The 6,869-nt window shown below is 46.7% G+C and overlaps 1 pseudogene; it reads left to right on the top strand.

Moving 5' to 3' along the window:
* The first annotated feature begins 5,394 nt into the window (after window positions 1-5,394).
* LOC123428686 lies at window positions 5,395-6,393 on the top strand (annotated as a pseudogene).
* The last annotated feature ends 476 nt before the right edge of the window (window positions 6,394-6,869 follow it).

Genomic DNA, 6,869 nt, shown 5'->3' with positions numbered 1-6,869 from the left:
TCCTGCTACGGCTACGCCTTTAGGGACTTCCTATGCAAATATGCAAAGGATTCCCCCGTGGCCTTGGAGCCTTGCGTTGGTGTTCCCTCAAAGCGGAAAGGGTGATGTAGCACAGCGGTGGTAAGTATTTCCCTCAGTTTTGAGAACCAAGGTATCGATCCAGTGAAGGAATATGACAAGTACCTGCACAAACACAAAGAGCTTGCTCCCAACGCTATGAAGGGGTTGTCAATCCCTTATAGATTGTTTGCCAAGTGAGAACTGAAAGCAACAAAGAAACCAAGCAAAGTAAAAGCAAAAGTGGAAACGATAGGTGTGAATAGACCCGGGGGCCGTAGTGTTCACTAGTGGCTTCTCTCATGAAAGCAAGTAGACGGTGGGTGAACGAATCACTCTCGAGCAATCGATACAACCGCGTAAAGTCGTGACACTATCTATGGCAATCATTATATCTATAGGCATCACATCCAAAACAAGTAGACCGATACTTTCTGCATCTACTACTATTACTCCACACGTCGACCGCTATCCAGCATGCATCTAGTGTATTAAGTCCAAAAGAACAGAGTAATGCCTTAAGCAAGATGACATGATGTAGATGGACAATCTCATATCTACGATAAAAGCCCATCTTGTTACCCTTGATGGCAACAATACGATGCGTGCCTTGCTGCCCCTTCTGACACCAGGAAAGGTCACCACACGGTATGAATCCAAAACCAAGCACTTCTCCCATTGCAAGAATCATAGATCTAGTTGGCCAAACAAAACCCAAGACTCGGAGAGACTTACAAGGATATCAAATCATGCATATAAGGAATCAGCAAAGACTCAAATATATATCATAGATAATCTGATCACAAATCCACAATTCATCGGATCTCGACAAACACACCGCCAAAGAGGATTACATCGAATAGATCTCCATGAAGATCATGGAGAACTTTGTATTGAAGATCCAAGAGAGAGAAGAAGCCATCTAGCTACTAACTAAGGACCCATAGGTTTGAAGTGAACTACTCACGAGTCATTGGAGGGGCGATGATGTTGATGAAGAAGCCCTCCAACTCCAAATTCCCCTCCAGCAGGGCACCGGGAAGGGTCTCCAGATGAGATCTCATGAAAACGGAAGCTTGCGGCGGTGGAAAAGTGTTTTCGTGGACGCCCTGATTTTTTCTGGATTTTTAGGGAATTTATAGGCCAAAGACCTAGGGAAGGGGAGCGCCAGGGGGGCCACAAGCTTGGTTGCCGCGGCCTCCCCCACTGGCCGCGGCAACAGGGCTTGTGGGCTCCCTGTGGGCCTACTTGCTTGGCCCTCAAGCATCCCGATCTTCTTCCGTTCTGGAAAAAATTGTTTTGGGGATTTTATTCCATTTGGACTCCGTTCCAAAATCAGATCTAAAAAGAGTCAAAAACACAGAAAATAAGGAACTGCCACTTGGCACCGACTTAATAAGTTAGTCCCAAAAAAGATATAAAAGGTAAAAAAACATCCAAAGTTGACAAGATAACAGCGTGAAACCATCAAAAATTATAGATACGTTTGATACGTATCAACGGGGAGGAGAAGAGAGGCAAGGGAGAGGCCAGGACCTGCTGCTCCTGGTCCCCGGCAGTGGTGTCGATCGCCAACAGCGCTAGGAGGTGCACGAGAGACTCGGGGAAGAGGTTGCGGGCATCATGCGCTGATTGGATGGATGGATCGGCTGATTTGGGCAGGTGGATCAAGGAAGATCCCAAGGGAGAAGAGAGACCAGGAGTGGGTGGCGGCGGCTGAATCGGTGGGATGGGACATGCCTCCTAACCTAGGGATTGGGTGTTTAAATAGGTAAGGTTTGACCTAGGGTTCGCTTTAGGGGCATCTGGACCCTCCGATTAAATCGGACGGTTCAGAATAACTAGGTTAGGGAGTCCAGTTCAAAAACCGATGATGGTTTACGATATAACGGGGTTGATCCAGACCCAACGGTTACGATCGTGTGTTCGGGGTACCTGGAGGTTTCGGGCTAGGTTGCGGGCAGGTTTCTGCACTATGGAGAGGGGCTAGGTGGAAATGAGAGGGAAAACGGGCAACCCAGCGACAGTGTTTAAAATACCGAAGTGTCCGACAATTGACCGGCTATAGTGTCATTATAGGTGTACCGGTTCGGGTATCTCCCCTAATAATAAAGCGTCGATCAGTTTTGTCGTCCGTCGTGGCATTTTTGCAAAAAGGCCCTTCCGTTTTTAGTTAATAAACCCGCAGTCCTTTCTTTAGTGAGGAAAACGTTTCACTTTTATATAAACCCCCCTATGGTTTCTCGGTGCTGGAGCTGCGACGAGCCGACGACGGCCAGGCCGAGCTAGGCCTTGGGGAGGGCACGGCCAGGCCGTGCCGAGGAAGCATGGCGGCGGCAGCAGGGGCCCACGCGCACACGAGGAGACATGGCGGCGGCAGCAGGGGCTCTCCGGCGCGGGACCGCGGGGATAGGTCGGCGGAGGGGCGAGGCGCCACCGCCGCCTCCCCGGCCTCCCTCGCGCATCGTTCGTCGCCGCTGCCGCCGATTCCCAGGTCACGCCGCCGCTCCCGTGCCTTCTCTCTTTCCTCTCTCTCTCTCTCCCTCTCTAATCTCATTTTCTCTCCTTCTCTCTAGGAGCTCAGCGCGCCAGGGCATCTCCACTGGCCAGATCCGGTGCCTCCCTCCTGGATCCGCGCGCCATCCACCTCCTCTACCCGATCCGGTGCCACCCAACCCGCCATGACCTTCACGATGGTGCCCGCCGAGCCTGAGTCGCCGGTACGGTTCGTCTTCGGTCTTCTCCCGGGGCTTCTTCTCCTCCAGGTACGGTACGGGGAACTTTTCTCCTTTCTTGATTCCATTTCTCGTTCTTGTTGTTACCTGGCTGGATTGGTTCTTCAGTTGATTCTTTCTCGTCCATGCTCTGATGATGATATTGAACCACTCGTGCTCACCATGTTCCCCTGGAGATTGGTAAATCTTGTGCTTGTATCTGAAACTCTGAAACCATACACCTGAAATCCATCACGCTCTGTTCATGTGAACCCCCCTGCAATATTATTGTACTGTAACTATGCAAGGTGTTCATCTTTTTAGAAGGAAATGAACATGCCTAGCATCAGCAGTACAGATTTAGGGACTCCCAAATCTTTATGCTTATTTACGCATGGTCCATGAACCAGCACAGAGTTACTCATAAAAGTAACAATGTGAGTGAAACCTTCATCTCTCCCCAAGCTTGAGCTTTTCCGTATGAAGTCAAAGGTTGGGGTGACAATTAACAAGTCAGAGTTGCATAAGGGCTGCCATTTAAGGCCGCCCTAACAATTAATAATAAGAATACTAAAGGCCGCCCATCTAACTGTTCTTGTCAGCTACTGTACTATAATACTCCACGCACCGCGGATCGTGCTGCGATCCACTCACGCATGTGAAAATCTAGCTTGTGCACATTTTTCGATCTGATTCGGGGTGCAGGCGTAGAACTGTCGTAGCTTTAATTGTCCACTGTGCAGCGTTTCTCCACAGGATAATGCAACTTTTTCTAGATCTTGGACTTGTTCATGAAGTAGGACTGTCACTTGTGGTTGCCTGTTGTAGTCTACTGGCACAGTTGATTAGGACGTGACCTTTCTAGGCTTAACACATTTTGTGACCCTCTCAATTGATGGGCGACAGAAAATAAGGGGAAGATGCAGCCATCCTTTTTTGGAGACAAAGGCAGTAGGTAGAGCAAATTCGCTTATTTATGCTTGTTGAAACGTTTCAGATTTGCAAGAAAGCCCCTCGCCCCCGGATCGGATCTGCTCCACCGCCGCAGGGCAGCCCATCGCCCCCGAATCAGATCCGCCCCACCCCTCCGCCACCAGGGCCGCTCCGCGCCAGCCATCCCTGCGCCTCCCCCGGCCTCCTCCGCCCCCCTGCCCCTCCTCTCCACCGACATGCTCCTCCTAGCACCCGGCCACAGCCCCGCCGGCCACCACGTCGCCACCAGCCACCAACTCCACCTCCGACCGGATGCGTCGAGGTGGGTCTCTCCCAGCCATGGGGTCGGCGAGGAAGGCCTCGGTGACGCCGAGGATGGGGTCCTTGGGCGCCGGCTCGACGTGGCCGAGGAGAGCTCGTTGTCAATCAATTACAAGTTACAACTCACATTTGTTGAGGGGGAACTACAACTTAATTCAGTGTCGATGTTCAGGCGAGTTTAGTACCCATATGGGGTAGTGATATATTCTTACAGTTTACAGCAAGTGGTCTGATCTGCCGCAGTTTGTCCGTGTTGGTTTGCTTTCATTTTGGAAAATCATCCTGTGAGGTCTTTGTTGTCCTATCGAAGTGAGAAAAAAAATGAAGAAAGACGTGAGGTTTCGAAAACAGATTCAGTATTCATTATTCATAATCTTATATGTATTTTTTACTTCTTTGGAACCTAACAACCTCCTTGTCCTCAAAATGGTTTATAAATCTACAATCCCTGTGCCAAGAGGTGCAAAGTGTTTGCAGTATCTGATTCATATGAAGATCATTTGTCATTTCTATCTCTGAATTTTTAGTTCTGTTTTCTGTAATATTGCAAGTAGAGAATATATATTGGCCATCACAATCCCAAAGTTTTATCTCATTAATTCTTAAATGTTGTAAAATGTAATATTGCAAGTAAGGAGACCTGCATCTTCACCTCTTTTCTTCGTTTTTCTGATATTGACTCGTGTTTTGTTGGATCAAAATATATCTGGCAAGTATAATCCTGACTCTTTGTGGTCCCTGGATACACATCCAACAGAGCCATGGTGGGTGCATATATTTCCATCCCTACACTAAAATTGAATGTGTTGGATCGCAAGTGAATGTGTTGGATGTCATTATTATACCCTACACTAAAATTTATCTTGTCACGCAGGATTGTAACAGGTCATAATAGTGGATATGCTCGCATATGGAACAATGAGATGAAGGCAAGCTAATGCAATCTCTGCATATGTATAATTATGTTAATATTTCGTGTCTATATACTGAACCTGTGATAGCTAAGCTTGCGATGCATGTGACTGCTATGAATTAGGATCGATCCATTCTCTGCTCCGTTTTCTCTCTAGATTTTTCTATCTTCATTGGTTTTACAAATTTTGTCTTCGTGGAAGCTGCGTGAAACGAAGCCGGCACTGCACATGGTGGCATGACTCTCTAATGTGAGGCAGAAGCGACGGATTGGAAGTTACAACGCAATATTGCACTAGGTAAGTCCTCGAATACGATACAAACTATCCTGTAAAAGGCCTTCGGCCCAGAAAATTCTGACTGATATGTGGGTTTGGGCATTTTGTGGCCCGAACAGGACACACATATCCACTTGGCATCTAGAGAAACATATTTCCCCCCCTTGTGTAGTCCGAAGATGTCTTGTCAGCTTGATGTGGAGGTTTGATTACTCGAAGCCTTTGAAGGTAAGGCAGTCTTTTCTGTAATTTATTTGTGTACCGCCAACCCCTGACTCCCTCTATGTTTAACTCCATGATGTTGGCCATAAGATTCAACTTTTCCTAAAAAAAGAACTTCAGGGCATAGCTTTTATCTTTCTAATTCCTTTTGTAATGATTTATAGTGACGATGGAAATACTCCCTCCGTCCGGAAATACTTGTCCTAGAATTGTACAAAATGGATGTATCTATAACTAAAATAAGTCTAGATACATCTACTTCTAGGACAAGTATTTCCGGACGGAGGGAGTACATGATTAAGCTGTATATCTGAGTGAAGTAACTAACTTCAGCAGTAGGTCATACTACTTGCAAAATAATAATTAAAAACATCTATGTGATCAATCTTTTTATTTGCTTTCAGGCTGGTTTGGTGCGTGAAAAACTATGGGACTTGATGGTTAACGAGCCTGATGTTATCATGGAAGAAGGTTTTCCTAATGCCACAGGACGTGAACAATCAATTAAAGGGATGCGGATATCAGAGTATTGCTTGCACCCAGCTGGTGACATCCCAAGTTCATGTCGTCTATTTGACGTTGTTGCAAGTCTTTGCATACCAGTCATTGTTAGCGATGACATTGAGCTTCCTTTCGAAGGGATGATTGACTACACAGAGTTCTCCATTTTTGTAACAATCGGTAACGCAGTGAGACCCAAATGGCTAACAAACTACCTAAGGAATATCTTCAAGTAGCAGAAGGATGATTTCAGAAGAAACCTGCCCCGAGTCCAGCACATCTTTAAGTACGAAAACAGTCAGCACGATAGCTGGGACTCCGCCCCAGAAGATGGTGATGTGAACCATATATGGAAGAAGATCCATCATAAGTTGCCCATGATTCAAGAAGCAGTCACCCGGGAGAAGCAGAAGCCTGAAGGCGCATCAATCCCACTTCGGTGTCATTGTACATGACTGCCTCCCTTAGTCACCGAACACCATGAAAGGATCAGCTGACTGCAAGTCAATTTATTTTTCTCTTGGTAGTTGCCAATATGAGCATGTAACAGTAGGCCAACGTGTAATGCCCCAAGTGTAAAACCTACCCTTTATGGACCTACTTCATGTGGGACCACCTTGTCAGAGATCATGATGTTAAGTTGGTACTGTGATTTCATGTGTGTTTCTTGCTTTTCCTTCTCATACATGCATGCATAGCACATCATATCATTACAGGTGTTAGGTGTTGGTGCATGTGGTCATATGATTTCATGTGGTGCTTTTAATCTTGTGGTCATGTATATTGTGATTTCATGTGATGATGCATAGTTGTTGTTGTGGTGTGAAGTAATGGGGGTGTGGTGCTTGGCATCAAATACAAACCCCCTTGTGTAGTTCCGAACCTTTTTATTTATTCTTTTTCCCAAGTTCAAATCCTTTTGCTCCTATGT

This window comes from Hordeum vulgare, chromosome 2H, assembly GCF_904849725.1.
Source record: "Hordeum vulgare subsp. vulgare chromosome 2H, MorexV3_pseudomolecules_assembly, whole genome shotgun sequence".
Taxonomy (NCBI): Eukaryota; Viridiplantae; Streptophyta; class Magnoliopsida; order Poales; family Poaceae; genus Hordeum; species Hordeum vulgare.
Note: the sequence above shows the minus strand (reverse complement) of the source record. Positions and strands in the feature narration are given on the sequence as shown.